Source organism: Rhincodon typus, chromosome 16, assembly GCF_021869965.1.
Source record: "Rhincodon typus isolate 14 chromosome 16, sRhiTyp1.1, whole genome shotgun sequence".
In the NCBI taxonomy this organism is placed as follows: Eukaryota; Metazoa; Chordata; class Chondrichthyes; order Orectolobiformes; family Rhincodontidae; genus Rhincodon; species Rhincodon typus.
This window is the reverse complement of record NC_063347.1, coordinates 23163427-23181187: the sequence shown is the minus strand read 5'-3', so window position 1 is coordinate 23181187 and position 17761 is coordinate 23163427. Positions and strand designations below refer to the sequence as shown.

Below are 17761 nucleotides of genomic sequence, written 5' to 3'. Positions count from 1 at the left end.
GGAGGCTGGAGAGTGAATCAGAGTGGAAGACTGGCAGCTTTCCTTCTTTACACTCTGCTGCTGAAGAGGGCCAATCTAAGTGGAGAAGTGAAATGCCAGCTTCCATTTCCTTATCATCTGCACTACTGGTTACTGAAATTACCAATATCTGCGTGTAGAGGATTTTAAAGCCGAACATCAATTTTTAATAGGAGACAGACCTTTTTATGCATCTTGTATATCGTTATGAGCTGCAGCCATACAAGGGTCCAGTGCAATGCTGCTCAGATATCAATCACACCAGAAAATTGTTAATTGGTTGCTGATAAGCCTTAATTGGCTGTCTGTTGCTGTTTGGTGGATTACAGTCACTGCACCAAAGCCACCTCTGTAGTTTAGACATTATTTGGTATCAAATGCAAGTTACTTCAATGACTACAGACCTGGATATCATCGATTTCTCAAGAAAGTTGTTACTATCTACCTTTTCAATGCTGATATGTATTAAATAATCCTTGTCTATCTACATACTTATCTATATTTTTCTCCCCTGAATCCTGCTCTTCTGACAGTAAAACTTATACCTTACCTTCCTTTTGTCCCACCATTGCTATTCAACATTGCCCTATTCAACTAGCTGGATCTGACTTGAACTCTTCCTGAATTCACCTGTCTTTCCACTTAACTTTTAATAACTTTCTTAATGCCCAAATATTTAAGCAAGTTCTTGATTGTGCTTCGCAGTCTTCCATTTGTTGGCTTTATATCTGTTTTCCTCACATGTATCTTTGTGTCTTGGGAAATTTATCTATATTAAAGGTGGTACATAAATGCAATTTGTTGACTGTTTCAAAGTGTAAGTTTATTTTTTGTTTTTAGCCAATAATAACTTAATGTAGTCATTTTGATTACTGTCATTGGATATGTTTACTTGCACACACTGGCTTTTACTTGCTGCTCCTATTTGATGACATCCTGATTCCATTGTTGTATTCTTTATGATTTGCTTTTGCTGATCTAAATTCGAATATGCAAAATCTCACCAGGATTATTTTAATATGGCACCCTCTGATTCATGCTCAAGTAATGTAGCAACTTAAATCAATGTTCCATAGTACTTGGTAAACTATGTCAAGTGTACTTTTACTTTCTGTTTTTCAATGTTGCATTTATTCAGTTTTACACGATCCACTATATAGGACAATGTATAGTACCTTGCATTTATCTGTATGAAATATCATCGACCACTTCTGATTTACAAGCAGATTCCTCTAACTCAACTCCAAGATTATCCTTGCACATGCTGTTTCCAAAGTTTACACTGTTTAATATATCAATATTTTTCCTATTGAAGTAATCACAATGGGCTTATAATTACCCCAATCAGATTCGTCCTTTTTTAAAAACATAGATACTTCAGTCGTTTAATTCCAGTGTGGTAGGATCTCCTCAGTATTCACTGACTCTGCAATTGTCAATATTTCAAATTTCTCATCCTTGGTCTCTCTTCATATCATTGAATAAATACCATCTGCCCTATGAATTTGCTTTGAGCCTGTGGGGAAAATACATCCCACTGGTGTGAAAGTTGGAAAGTCTACTTTCTTTATCAATGTTAAGGAAGGTCTGTTAGCTAATGGATATTCCAAGAAACAAAATTTGGAAATATCATGTATTCCCATTCATTTATAATATTCACACCCAAGTATCAGGCCTTCTCCTTAAGGATTCTTTATTGTAGTACAGGAAGATATTCTTATAATTTTGAGCCTATGCAGCTCTAATGCTTTGCAAACTTTTTCCATTCTCTCCATCAACCTCTTTAGCAAGGTGTAAAACTGCATTTTCCCCAATGCCTTATTTTCCTCTCATCCTTTTAATTTCACTTCAGCCTGTTTTGGTAATCCATTTAGTTTAGTGTTTTATGTGTGTTCAATACTCTTGTAAATAATTTATTCAGTATGCTCATCAATATACCTCTGAACATTATTCCTTTTATCCTTAACTGAGGAGTCAAATGATTTTCACAATTCATCTGTTTAAGCTTTTTCCTTCTATCCTTTCAATTGTATTTCCTAAAATTGTGCACCTTAGTGTTGATTCACACAGGTCACTAAATATTGACAAATTAAATGAGTATTGGCGCCAAACCATCCGTTTCTATGCACTAGTAAAGCAAGTTTGATGATTAATTAATAACATCCTAACTGAGAAATCTCTAACTCTATCCTTGCATGTTTCTGCCCCACGCCCACACCCCCAAGAAACTGAGCTAGATCATGTTTCTATTAGTTTGCCTAGTTATTTAACAGTCGAGCATAATCCAGGCTGACTCTTCAGTGAAGTCCTGTCAGGCATCAACTTTCAGATGAGATGCTAATTTGAGACCTTAGTTTGCTCAAAAGGATACAAGACCACCCATGCCACTCTTTGCTGAAGGTAGGGAATTCCTCAACACATATCCACCAACCAAAACTACCAGAAATAGCCTCTCTAGACTTTTGTTTGTCTGGCAATCAGCTTGCACACAGTAGGGTCCCACAAACAGCAAATAGAGGTTAGTTACTGCTCTGCAGTACAGACAGAGACTGGAGATCTTGGTAGACAGGGTGGGGCAAAGGAGGCACATGTTGTTTCCCTCAGGACCAGCAAAGGAGTTCTACCACTCGCATTAGCACATACAACAGCTTCCCTCACTCACTCTTACCCATCTCAACCCCTAACCTTACATACCCATTGCACTGCCTTCTCACTCATTCATGAAACCTCACCAACTTTCCTCCACTTGCACCAAATCTAACAGCTGTGTCATGCAAGACAGGTGGTGGGGTGCCCAACATTCACCTCCATCTTCTCTAAGAGGAGACAGACACAATCCTGGTCACCCTGAGCAGTTGTTTCCAAGCCCCTGAACTGATATTGGACACTGCCCTTGACTTACTGTGCTAGGACACCCTGTGTGAAGGATGTCTGCCTTGACTTGACTGTGAGCTGCTCTCTTCAATTTTGAGATGTAGCCATTTGTTTGAATCACATGCTGTGTTTGCTGCGTAAGCTGCTGGCAAATGGTGCAAGTGTTAGACTAATGTAGCATTGTGCTGCACAGCAACATGCCCAACCTGTTGATTGATGACCACTGACAACCCTGACAAGCTGCCTGGCTTTGTGCCAGCACTAAAAGGCAAGGTAAAACTGAAACACTGTGAGCCCGTTAGTGTTGCCTAAGGGGTTAAAGCATACCACAAGGCAAGGTAGGGATGTGATGAATTTTCAGGTAGGCACAAAGTGAATGAGCGCTGAGAAAGTGAGTGAGCAGATCTGAGAAGCAGTCCGGACCAATCCATGAGCCAAGTGTCTGTGCAGGAGTATTGCAATGATAGGCACTCGCGCATTAAAGAGCAACTTTAAAGTGCATAAGTGTACTGTAAGTGGATCAGACATATGGCATGATGGTACAGGAAGGCTGGTACATGTTGGATGCCAACATCCATGGATGTAAGGTACGTGACCACTTTCCAAGTGGAATGTGCCCCAAGATATTGGTGACTATGGCCAAGATGGAGGTCTAAAGAAGCAAGCAGCCAGCAGAAGTCACCACATCCTGCTCTGACTTTCATGTCAGGAATTCTTGGCAAACTTCAGCCAATGGGTCAGATTCCACATCTTTTTAATGATATCCAGTCCGATATCTCCACAACCTTCTGACTACTTCACTGCTTTTATCTGCTTTATCTAATGCCTAATTCTGGATGAGTTACCAGTTCAATCAGTTAAACATTGTAAAGAATCAAGCCAATGTTGTCAGTCTCTGGCACAAATGCCACAATATCATCAACAATTCCATCATCCTCCATGGTTGCTGTCCAAGGCTAGACCAGATTGTGAGTATGTTCAGTATACTTTAATGACCCTAAGCTGAACTTCAAACCACATATCTCTCCTTAAAACATTTTCCTTTACATCCAACATTCCCTTACTTCAACTCAACTTGTGCCAAGACCAGACTGCATTACTTCAATAGTCTGCTGTTTAACTTCCCATTCACCACAGTGCATAAAGATTAGCTCACCTAAAGCTGACATATCCTATGGCACCAGTGTTATTCCCATATTTTTTTCAGCTACATTTAAGATCAGTTAAAAAATCTCATCCATTCATTTAATTCCTTCAAATTCGTACAGTTTTAGCTCTTTAAAATTTCTCAAGCACCACATCTACTTAAGAAACACACATTTCTCCAACTGTAGCCTCTTGTATTTCCCAGTGTCTTAAATTCCATGATAGGTGACTATGCCTTCAGTTTTTATTTCAAAAATATACTTTATTCATAAAAAATCTTTGTATATATATATTGACACAAAAGTAGTTCAGTTCTGCAAAGTTGCATATCAAGCAAACAAACGTTGAACTTTGACTATCCCAAAAAAACCAAACAAACAAATGATTGAACTTTGACTTTTCCAAAACAAACCAAGGACCTCTCTTACAAACCTAATATTTACATACATTTGAGGTGCTAGGAGGGTCTGGTAACTGAATGGACACCTATTTCCCTCAGCAGAAAGACCTCAGGCAGAAGTCTTTTCCCTCTGTGCCTTGTCGGCAGCTGCCCCAAGCTTTAGTACATCCCTCAGCACATAGTCCTGGACCTCGGAATGTTCCAGTCTGCAATAGTCAGGGTCAGCTGTTTGTTCTGGAAGACCAACAAAGGTTTGGGCAGCCCAAAGGTGTCTTTCACCGAATTGATGGTCCTCAAGGTGCAGTCAATGTTTGTCATGGAGTGCATCTCAGGAAACAGACTGTCGAGCACGGAGCTGCTCTGGACAAACCTCGACAAAAACCACTGCATCTACCTGTAGACTTCCTTTGCAAAGGCATGTTCCAGAGGGAGATGTTTGACAGTCTCTACCCCTTGCCCTGCAGCCACTTCGAGGGCAGTATGCAGTGATGATGGCTCACTGGACATACATAAAGGATCTCACAGGTATTGCCCTTCTCACCTCCAGCCAAGCAATGTCTTGGTGCTTGTTAGAAAGTTCTGCTGATGAGGCATTCTGCCAAATGACACTGACAGTCTGCTGAGGGAACCATGCAACAAGATCCACCCTCTCCTTTTCCCTCAGGGTCTCGAGGACACTATGTGCTGATCGCTTCCTGATGGCCTTGTGGTCAAAGGTGCTTTTCTTTGCAAATTTGTCTATAAAGGACAGGTGATACAGAACAGTTCAACATCTTGGGCGTTTTGCGGCAGTGAGGCCAGTCCCATCGTTCGCAACACCAGGGACAGGTAGAACCTCAATACATAGTGATACTTGGTGTTTGTGTACCGAGGGTTTACGCACAGCTCGATGCAGCTGCACACAAAGGCAGCCATCAGGGTGAGAGCAACATTGGATACGTTTTTCCCCCACTTATCTCGAGTTTTGTACATGGACTCCCTGCAGGCCTGGTCTATCTTAGGCTTCCAGATGAAACAGAAGATGGCTTGGGTGACCAAACAGCACCGTTTTGGGGCATGGGCCACACCTGTGCCACATACAACAACAGAGAGAGTGCCTCACACCTGATGACCAGGTTTTTACCCACATTGGAAAGGATGTGGTGCTCCCAAAGGGCCAGTTTCTGCTTCACTTTGGCAATGCATTCCTCCCATGATTTTATGCAAGCCCTGGACCCTCCGAACCATATTCCCAACACCTTCAGGTGATCTGTCCTGATGGTGAAGGGAATAAAGGATCGGTCGGCCTAGTTCCAAAAAGAACATGGCCTCCCTCTTGCCTCGATTTACCCTGATGCTCGAAGCCAGTTTGAATTGATCACAGATGCTCACGATTCTGCACGCTGACAGCAGATCCGAGCAGTAAACTGCAACGTCATCCATGTACAGGGAGGCTTTGACCTGCTGCCCCCACTGCCTGGAATAGTCACCCCTCTCGGGTTTGATCCTTCCTGCCTTCAGTCTTCCTTTTTATTATTTCAAAAAATATTTCACTTTATTCATAAAAAAGCCTTTGTAGATATACATTGACACAAAACCAGTTCGGTTCTGCACAGTTGCATATCAAGTAAAATGCTGGAGTTTGACTTTGCACAAAACCAAAGTCCTCTCTTACACAGACGATATTAATATTCACATACATTTGACATACTAAGAAGATCCAATAACTGAACAGACCCCCGCTTATCTTCAGCAGGAAGTCCTCAGACAGTAGTCTTTCCCCACTGCACCTTGTCAGCAGCTGCCCAGGCTTTAATGCATCCCTCAGGATGTAGTCCTGGACCTTGGAATGTGCCAGTCTGCAACAGTGGGGTCGACTCCTTGCTCTGGAAGACTAACAAGACCAAAGAGCATCTTTCACCAAGTTGATGGTCCTCCAGGCGCAGTCAATGTTTGTCGCAGTGTACATCCCTCAGAACAGACCATGGAGCACAGAATCCCACGTAGTGGAGCTGCTTGAGACAGACCTCAACAAAAGCCACTGCATCTTTCTCCAGACTTCCTTTGCAAAAGCACATTCTAGAAGGAGGTGTGTGACAGCCTCAACCCCACCACAACCACTTCAAGGGCAGTGCATGGTGGCGCAGGCTGACCGGGCATACATAAAGAATCTCACAGTTAGTGCCCTTCGCACCACTAGCCAAGCAATGTCTTGGTACTTGTTGGAAAGTTCTCATGAGGCATTCTGCCAAATGACTTTGACAATCTGCTCAGGGAACCGCGCAACAGGATCCACCCTCCTTTTCCCTCGAGCAAGCTACATGCTGACCACTTCCTGATGGCCTTGTAGTCAAACGTGCTTTTCTTTGCAAATTTCTGTACAAAGGACAGGTGATAGAGAACAGTCCAACTACTTGGAGTGTTCTGCGGCAGCGAGGTCAGTCCCATCCTTCGAACCTCAGTATGTAGTGACACTTGGTGTTTGTGTACTGAGGTTCTATGCACAGCTTGACGCAGCCACACACAAAGGTGGCCACAGGGTGATGACAATGTTGGGTACATTATCTTCCTCCCCCACCTTATCTAGAGTTTTGTACAAGGAGTCCCTGCAGATCCAGTCAATCTTAGGCTTCCAAATGAAGCAGAAGATGACTTGGGTGACTGAAACAGCACAGTTTTGGGGGACCTTAAGCTCCGGAATTTCTTTCCCAAACGTGTGTCGATTCCTCCAGGGAACCTTCTTAAATCCCATCACATTTTTCACATTTTAATTTTTTCTATCTGAACATATCTTTGGTTCAGCATTATTCTTTCATCTGATTTTGATGTTGTAAACTTGCTTTTATCCTAAATTAAAGACATGTATAAATATGTTACTGTATTAAACTGAGGGGTGGGAGGAACAGTGAGAGTTTTCATGTTCAGGTCTGTTGAATTTACACACAAAAAGCACTGGCAGTATTTTGGAGCTAACTAATTATCTCACCATTGTTGTGTTTTGTTAAGTTAGAAAAGGTCAATGCTAATGGGTTTCACCCATGAAGCAAACATTATGATTTTAAAGACAAATGGGAAAGAAGATAAAATAAAGAGAAAGGCGAAGACAGAGAGAAAGGCTAAAGTATTTCTCTAAATAAATTCCATCAAATTCTGAATGTAATTAAGGAGAAACAGGGAGGAAGAGATACTCCTTACACCATCACCTATTATGAATTCTGAGCATAGCACAACATTAAACTCAAACTCTTCTTTTGTCACCATCCCATCTGTGCCCAATTCTTTGGGCATAAATTCTCTGTGCTCCACGAACTCCTTCACCCATCTCCCTGGTCTTTTACATGGACTTGATCTCCTTGTCAAGAACTGTCAATGTGACAACGGCTGCCTTGATTTCTCTGCTCCCCTCACCCACTCTAAACTGTCTCCATCTGTCGCAGTGCATTCTTTCATATCTAACCCGACTGTGCTATCAAATCTGCTGACAGGGATGATGCTGTTGTCATCTGTCTACAAGGCAATGGCTGCCTTCATTTCTCTACTCCCTCATCCACTCTTAGCTTCATTCTTACTTTGAAAACAATTTCCTAACTCATTTCAGTTTCTCCAAGAACATAATACAGCCATGGGTACCTGTAGGAGACCCAGTTAGGCCTGTTTCTTTCTGGTCAATGTGGAACATTTTTCATTCCAATCCAACTCAGGCCCCTTCCCGCAACTCTTTCTCCAGTACATTCACCACATCATCAGTGCTGTATTCTGCTCATGTCCAGGATTGGGGAAAATAAACAATTCTGCTTCCAACCTTAATCTTTCTCTCACCTTCATCATGTCAATCCTTTTCCCTCTTTGACTTCATAGTTTCCATTTCTGTTACAGTTTAGAGGACCTAATTTATTTGAGGGATTTATTTGGGATCATTGTCATTGAATTAAGCTGCTTCTACATAAGTGAAGGATGATGTGCTAGCAAAGCGTAAAATATTGAGTTAATTTCAGTTCAAAAACAAAGTTGATACATGATAAATATTATTCGCTTTGATTTAATGTTGGTTTCATCCAAGTTCAATATTTTCTAATTATACTAGCCTGTGTTGATGAAAAATACCTTGTCTCTGACACTTGAAATTCTGCCATTTAGAAAAGACAAATTTAACACAATTGTAGGGATCCTCTCTTTCATCCAAAGGAAAGATTTTTATTAATTCTGGTTTGCTGAAACTATAACTTTTGTATGCACAATTATAGCAAGCTTGTACCTATGTACTCATTATTACTGACAGAATTTCAGACTACCGTGTTGGATGAGAGACAGGCATTCTGTCATTTTAGCTCTATAGGAACCAACCTGATGAACGTCCAAATGAAATCCAATGGAGAGTGGTGGGGGTAGCAAGAAATGTCCTATATAGACTAATACTACGTGAATCAGAGCTAATCCCACCTATAATCTGAGATTGGGTAAACTGAATAACAAAGGTTTAGTCATTCCATGCAGCAGTGTAATAGTTATGCTCTCAAATGTTATGGATATAAATTCCATGGCAAAATATAGAACTGAATTCAGTTAGCAAAATAAAACAACCACAAGAAGATATTATGAACAATAACAGAGGTTGCTGGAAGCTCAGCAGGTCTGGCAGCATCTGTGAAAAATCGGTTCTGAGGAAGGGTCACCGGACCCAAAACGTTAACTCTGATTTTTTTTTCTTCACGGATGCTGCCAGACCTCCTGAGCTTCCAGCAACTTCTGTTTTTGTTCCTGATTTACAGCATCCACAGTTCTTTTGATTTTCACAAAAAGATATTGCTCTTTTATAAGAATCCAACCGGTTCATAAATGTAAAGGACACAGGCCACCTCAGTTTCGCCTGCATTCAAGTCGAGTTCACAATTGTGGTTAAGAGGATCAGGTGGGGCAGGGAGAGAATTGATGGTCAACCTGGATTTTGCAGTTTTAATTATGGCACAACTGTCAATGTTCCACATCATAACTCTTCGACAACAACCTCCAATGTTCACACATGCATAGTTAAATATGAACATCCAGAATTTGAATTTCAGTAATTCCCAGTTCATCTACATGGTGTCTTTTTGAGGTCTTTGCATATTGTTTCAGTGATTTCTAATTGATTCCAATGTGAATTTCCATTTTTGCACTATTGTTTTTGCTAATAACAATCCTTGAAAATGCTACACATTGTTTGAGTGAGGTGCAACTGGTGCTTTTAAAAAGGTATAATTAATTATTGGTGAACAATCCCTCTGACAGCAGCAGTGAGTGTAAATCCAGGCCATTAACACATGTCAGCAGGGCAGGCAAGATCATTAAACCAATTACTCCACACAGCTAGTCTGAAACCTCAATCGATGGGTCAGTGAGGTGTTTAATGTTAAAATAAGGATGAAACTGTTCGACATCACTGGGACAAGGCAGCTTCAAAGACAAAAGGCAGCCACCCACTTTTAATACCCCACTCCGCTATCAGTGCCTAATGCCACGGTTCAGACCCAAGAGCACTGAAGCGCAGTTCAGAAAAGCCAAGCAATTAAAAAAAGTGGTTCGATTGGGGCAGTCAGCTGCTGAATTGGGCATTGAATTATCACTTTAGTCTGATACAAAAATTGATCTGAAATTGCATCTCATACAGTATCATTGAAATATCTGTTACCCTGAAAAGGTATAAAAATCATAAACAACACATGCAGATGAGACTTATTAAGCACCAATTTAAACAATGTTGGCTTAGATTTACAGCTAACAAATAGGCATAAGAAATATTATAGTCAATTGTCTCATAGTACCTGCAGCATATCTTTTTGCACTGATAATTTATACGTCTACAACATTGCAGCACAACTCATACTAAATTAGTACGTTATTAAAGTTCTTACAATTAAGGAAGCACATCAAAATTATTTGATGTCTGAGCAGATCCAATAACATTGGTTTGGAAGCTGTGACTCATGGAACCAAAAAAAAATCAAAATTCAAAAATAGAAGAATATATTTTCTTTGTTGCTTCATGTGTCTGCTCAGTTAACAGTAACCCATTAAGTAGATTTTAAGTGATTGTGATCTGTAGTGTTCCTAATAGATTAATTTTGAGGTTATCAAATTAACATTGATAGTGATAAAAAACCAAAAGAACTGCAGATGCTGTAAATCAAAAACAAACAAATTGCTGGAAAAGCTCAGGTGTGGCAGCATATGTGGAGAGAAATCAGAATTAATATTTCAGGTCAAGTGACCCTTCCTCAGAGGTTCGGAGGAAGGGTCAATTGACCTGAAATATTAATTCTGATTTAATTATATCTCTGAGGAAGGTCACTCAACCTGAAATGTTAACTCTGATTTCTCTCCACAAATGCTGCTGAACACTGAAAGGTGAACAAAAGCAGAACCTATTTTATTCTGAAGCTGAGTAGTCTCACTGCTTTCAGAAGAAGGGACAAATTGCTCTTTATTTCTAAAGTGATCTTTACATGCATTTGACCCCTTGCTAGTGCAAAATTCAAATTTCAGAGCAAACTCTCATTATTGTAAAAAGGAACATTCTGTGACCTTTACCTTAACCATCCCTCCATGATCATACTTGCTCATTACTATTGAGACATGTCTATAATGGTCAAGCAGTAATGTCTGGGAATCCAATTCAGATATAACTTGATAATGCTTGTGAAGGTATGTGTATAAAATCACAGCCATAATAACAAAAAAATGTTGCACTGATTATTACCTGTCATTGCTTTGAATCACAATTGCTTGAATCACAATCTAAAAGGACACAATGGATTTTGAGTGATCTTTCTAATCCTCAGTCTCTCTTCATGGATGTTCCCAGTGTCTGCACTGACGTCAATGGGGGTGATAATATCAATGCTGCTGGAGGAGGTGTGATTCATGTGCAACAAGTACTTGACTAAACATTTACACATTCTTAAAAATAGCTGGTCATACATTAAAATAGAAAAATAATTGTCAATATATTTTTAACATGAAATCAAGGTTGACATGTAGGAGGTATTAATGAATGTTCTGTCGAAACTGGGCAATCAGTTCCATGCAATTAGATAATTAAAAACATCTGGACTCAGTACCCAGTATGTATGAGGTAGTGAGTTTAACTTGCAGCTTTGATTTTTTTTGTTGAAGTTGGACTTGTTAAGGAGTAATGCCTTTTACAGAAAATCAGACAGACAGACAATTAAGTTCTTTTCTGGCAAGGACATGACATGATGACAGAAATTGTATGGAAGATGTGGCCCTTTGCCTGCAATTTCTGTATCCAATGTGAACTGCAGGATACATAGTATTTCCTGGATCACATGTTCCAGGAGATGATCACTCCAAAGACAAAGAAAGATAGTTCAGAGTTCAGAAAAAAAAAAATTCCTCTAAAAAGAAGCAAGCACTATATTAGATGCCATGGCTGAATGATGTGGAGGTGCCAGTGTTGGACTTGAGTGGACAAAATCAGAAGTCACACGACATCTGGTTAAAGTCCAAAAGGTTTATTTGAAATCACAAGCTTTCAGAGCAGCGCTCCTCCATCAGCAGCACTCAAAAAGCTTGTGATTTCAAATAAATCTGTTGGACTATAACCTGGTGTCGTGTGATTTCTGACGTGGTTGAATAAAGACAAGGGAAAAACTGAAGAGGTGAACACAAAGCTCATGGATGTGGAAAAATGACAAGGAAGAGTACGAAAGAATGGAAGGCAAAGTTAAAAAAACAGTTATGAAGCCTGCGTTATTAAGTTACCCAAATTAAATAGTCAAACATTCTACAAACATTTAGTAATAAAACAGCAGTCAGGGTAGCCATTTACCTTGAAAATCTGATTGGACCACTTAAAACATTAACAGACCCTTGCTTACTATTCCAGGGTCATCCTGGAATGCAGAGATAACCCATGATTTGGCTTTACACTACCCCCCACCCCCCATATCAAACCATACTTGTGATCTCTTCTCCTTTCCAATAACATATTTAAGGACTGTATGCATTGCTTTGGCACTTAGATCAAGACAATCCAACCAAGTGCCTGTGCCATTTCCATCATTTCATTAAAATACTTGGACAAACTCCCTTTAATATGCCTTCCTGCCTTGCCCTGAACTTGTATATTTCTCTATTTTTTTTTCTTCTATCTGTCCTAATGCCTTCTTTGAGTTTGTCTTATCCGTTGGACCAACCTCTCCTGCTCCCCAAATCCTATTCCCACTAAACCGATGATTACCCAACTTCCTGACCTGGTCTCCACATTAACCAATATTGTAAATGGTTCTCTTTCTTCAGTCATGGTCTCTCTGTCCTTTAAACCTGCTGTCAATTATACACTCAAAAACCCTTAATCCCATTGTTCTTGCACACTACCAGCCCATCTTCAACTTCAATATTTGACCTTAAAATTCTAATCCTTGCTCTCAAATCAGTCCACAGCCTCATCGCCCCGACTACTGCAATCTCCAACTCCACAACCCTCTGAGATGTCTGCATTCTTCTCATTCTGGCCTCTTGTGCAGTCCTAATGATAATTGCTCCACTATTGGTGACCATGTCTTCAGCTACCTAGGCCCTAAGCTCTACAGTAAACTCCACATACCTCTGCACTTCATTACCTTGCCTGCCTCCTTGAAGACACTTGGTTAAACCCAATTCTTTGACCAATCTTTTGGTCAACTGGCCAAATTGGCCTGGAATTCTGCATTTTCAAAACAAAAATAATTCTGTGAAATACTGAGGGATGTTCATTATGTTTAAACGTGCTATGTAAATATAATTTGTTGATGAAATTGAACTAGTAAGAGAATGGATAGCACAAAAATCACAGGCAGCATGACCAAAAAGGCAGAAATATTAAATAATTAACTTGCTTTAGTATTTACAGGGAAATTAACCAGTTGGGTATAACATTGGAAGATGAGCTTAGTAATTATATAAAACTGTTTAAATTAACGTAATCATACTCAGAATAAAACCCCTGATCTCAATAGTATGTATTTGCATTGCAGACAAATCCGGAGGAGACACAGATTCAATTACTTTAATTAAAAAGTATAGAAGTATAAAATTCACAGCTTAACATTGGACAGAAAAAGCTACTGAAACCTTCTAAACAGGAAATTATAAATATATCTAGAAACAAAAAATATTATGATGCATTGTCAGTAGAGACTTCAAAGAGGAAACTCTTGCTTGATCAAGATCATTGAAATCGTTGAAAAGTTATCAAAAAGCAGTTTAGGGTAACGAAATTGATGTAAAGTATCTACATTTCCAAAAGGCCTTTGATAAACTGCCACATAATCGTAGTCAGGAAACAAATAACAGAATGGTTAGCTGGTTGTAATTCAGAAAGCAGAGAGTAAGGAGAAAAATGGCTATTTGGAGTGCCAGGGAACCAAATCACTGTTGTTCACAATTTATATTATGCTGTCCAAGGCTGGAGGAGGATGCTGTCACTGAATCCACGACTCAACTCATCACAACATTATTTTAAATGATTTACCTACTTATCGATAATAGCCAATTATATCCCTTATCTTTAATAGGTTTAGAATAACAAGATCCATCGACAGGTCTTCTTTGGTCAATAAAGTTTGTATTTATTGTGAAAATAGTACTTACTAAGCAAAGACCAACAGATGATTAATGCACAGTTGGGAATATTAAAGCAGAAAGAGTTGAGGCCCTCCTACCACACAAACACACACTGAAAATAACTTCAAATCTTCAACAAGACTTTCTAAGACAAGATTAACTGTGGGGATAAAACAGCATTGGTCAATACTTGTTAGTTCTTGAAGGGAAACAGGATAAGGATGAAATGTTCAAATTGGTTTTCAGTCTACTTACACTGAGACAGGTGTCACTAAACACAGGTGGTTGTGAATGCGATTTTCCAACACAGACCTTTCAAGAGAGGTCACAAGGATTCATCAAGAATAACTCTTTCAGTGAATTTTCAGGAGAAGAGCAGGTTCAATGTTTTAGCTATCACACCCAACTCTCCAAAAAAAGGGTTTTCTCAGAATGGTAGGGGATGAGCTATAAAGCTGCTCTCTCACAGTGGGCCATACCTTAACTGAATCCAGCAGTTCATAGAGTCGAAGATTCTTATCCTTGCAGAAGGAGTTCATTTGACCCATCATGTTTGCACTGGCTCTCTCAGCATTTTAATGTTGCGCCAATTTCTGGCCTTTTCCCTGTAATTCTGCATGTTGTTTCAATTTAAATAATTAACCAATGTTCTCTTGAATACCTCAATTAAATCCCTTCAACCACATTTCAGACAGTGCACTCCAAAATGGGATCACTCAGTATATGAGAGATGATTTTCTCATCTTGTATATGCTTCCTTTGAAACACCAGAAGTGTGGCATCTGGTCGTCAATCAAGTTGAGCGTGAACAGTTTCTCCCTATCGAGTTTGTCCAGACTCCTCATGACTTTGAAAACGTCTATCAAATCTCCTCCTCTCCAAGAAAAACAGTCACAACTTCTCCAATTTTTCTGCAGCATAGACTGTGCCTCATCACCCGAAGACATGTCAGTTCCAGTAAATTGATTAATTAGCTTAAACTATGTGGTTTTGAAAAAAAAATGGTTGTCTCACTGGCATTTCCTCAACCTGTTAAAAAGAAAACAGGTTCAGGTATCCAAATGCACCATTACCCACAATGCTACAACATAAATCCTCAAAAGAAATATTGATAATGAAGCATCCGTTACGACATCAATTTATGGTTTGGAATCAAAAATTATTTCTAAAGAGGTAAAGATATCAAATTGACGGAATAATCAATATTGAGGAGGACAGAAGTTGGAGTCTGTAACAAAAAAAAATTGCTGGAAAAACTCAGCAGATCTGGCAACATGAGTGGAGAGAAAGCAGATTCCTGAAGAAGGTGTCAGTTTTGTTTTGGTTAGTTGGAATCTGTGTTGAACTATGACAATTCATTATTTATCAGCAACTTAAGATGATGGATAAAGAGCAACATACAATGGTATAATGTTGATAATACAAACAGGTGGCATTTTAAAGGAGATTAAGTGAAAGCTTGACAGAAGCAAAAACATTTCTACACAGAAAAGCCAGTGTTGTTGGCCATAGATGTGAGGCAGTCAAGAAATTTGTAATTGTGATTAGCACATTGCAAAAGCATTTGCTAGTTATTAGGTACATCAATTTAACCCTCTCACCTCACCAAGCCCCACATAATTACTTATTCAGTCGACTCCCTGTCTAGTACTTCAGTCAGGAGCCCTGATTTCCAACATCGCTTCCCCAACTCAGGCAGCAATTTCTCTTCCCAATGCCCACACCCACTCACTCAATCACACAGCATTGCCTTTACGCAACACCTATACCCCACTCACTCAACAGCCTCACTTCTCAACACACCTCCGCCATTCATTATTCCATCCTTTTAATCCCCATCCCACATTTAGTCACTTAGCAGCCGCGCTTCCCAACATTCCTTCCTCCACTCAGTCAGCATTTCCTCTTCCCAACCTCATGGCTCCACCAGGGTGATGAACCTAATCCGGAAGACCGTGTGGGCCAAACCACCAGTGGGACAACATTTCAGCTACCGCTCTCACTCATGCCGATACTTATGCTCATTAAGTTACTCTTAACCACAGACTGACCCTTTCCCTTTCTCTCCCTCTCTTGTTCCTTGTTGCTAATTGACACAGTCGTATCTTACCAGGAAGCCTATCATCAGCAAGCGCGGGAGATAAGTAACTTGTGATTGGAAGAGCCCCAGTTATAGCTGAGGGAGCTTGAAGACCAGAGACACTGTTAGAGGTATGAGAAATCCGTTCTCAACCCCGAAAACCCACTAACATATAACGAGGAGGAAAGTACCATGTAGATTTACCTGTGTTTACACCTTGGGAAGCTCTAGCACAGGAGAAAAGATGAAGAAGGAGGCTCCTGTGCAGAATAATTACTGCCTTGGATATGATAGGGCCAGATCGCATTTTTTTTTCTCTGTTGTCATTTATAATGCTAACATCATTATGGTGTATTCCAATTGCGTGAAACATTCTTGACCCTTAAAAGAAGAAGACCATTAGCTGGTTGAGGAACTGGTCTAAGCATAAAACATGTTCTTAAAATGGCAATGAACAACCTACACTTTCCACCGTTGGCTCGTCATCGAAGAACTCACAAGAATGCGCCATCCTCTGGTAGATACAACTTGCATTCAGCTTGTGCCTTTAACAATATCAAGCTGTCCCGAAACGTTTTGCAATGAGGTACTTTTTGAAGTGTGGCCACTGTTGTAACATAGGAAGCAGCCAATCAAATCTACGCTCTCCCTCGATTACAAATCTCAGTGAGAACATATTCAAAGCTATGGAATGTTGATTTTGGTCCAGCTATAAATATCGGTGTGTTACTCTTAAAAACAACAATTGATAAAATGTTCTATTTTACTGAATGAACAAGTAGTAAATTATCTGCATTTGAAACCATGATAAATTGCAATAACATTGCATTTAATAATTATTTTAACTCGGAACTTACAATACGAAACGTATTATGATCTTAATATAAAACATTGTTGATACATTTCGATGTGTAATTTTATGCCATTCTAGTTGCAATATAATCTATGATTCAGATTAAGTTTTCAGTATCATATGACAACATATATGTCATCTAAAATAACAGAAGCTAGGAAATTGGAGGGTAGGTTTGAAAATCACGATTGTGTGCCGGCTGAAGCTAAGCCTCTCGGAAGAGAGGGACGCATGTTTGGAACCTTGTCGCTTCTTTCTTGCAGTTTGTTTTGAAATATTGGGTAGAAGTAAATGAATATGTATAAATGGAGAGATTCAAACGGACAACTGTTGAGCATGATTTCCTCTCATTGTGTGGAGTCCTTTCAGCTCCAATCACAGTGGGAGTGAGAAGATACCACTATTTATTTCAAAGATTTATCAGAAATTGAACGGGTTTGCGCTTTAAATGCGCTAAGTCAAATTATGTGATGGAAAGCTTTGCGATATAATGGTAATGACTTGCAATATTATTAAATGACTGAAGAGGGAATGTGACGAGAAAATATGAATGCTGTTGAAAACTTCTGGCGGATAATCTTTGGAATCCCGCCGGAGAATTGGCAGAGTCTGAAGTGTTGCCCTTCAGCCGTCAGCACTTTTTCAATATTTGACGTTTCTCGAAGTGTTCGAAAGCTGTCTTCATCAGTGTTTCCGTTTGAACTTCTGCCTTCCGTCTATTGTTTTGACAAGATGCCCGACTAAAAGAGCATCCGGTGTAGAAGGAAAACGCCAGCCCTGCTGAATAGAAAAAAAATCAATCCCAGAG

The 17761-nt window shown here is 39.8% G+C and overlaps 1 long non-coding RNA gene across 1 annotated transcript; it reads right to left on the bottom strand.

Annotated features, from left to right (window-relative positions):
- Nucleotides 1–14087: 14087 nt before the first annotated feature.
- On the bottom strand, nucleotides 14088–16662 carry LOC125485151. Its single transcript, XR_007263916.1, has 3 exons — nucleotides 16564–16662; nucleotides 16305–16481; nucleotides 14088–15049 (listed from the first exon to the last, which is right to left on the bottom strand). It is a non-coding gene; the product is annotated as an uncharacterized LOC125485151 (long non-coding RNA).
- Nucleotides 16663–17761: the final 1099 nt, after the last annotated feature.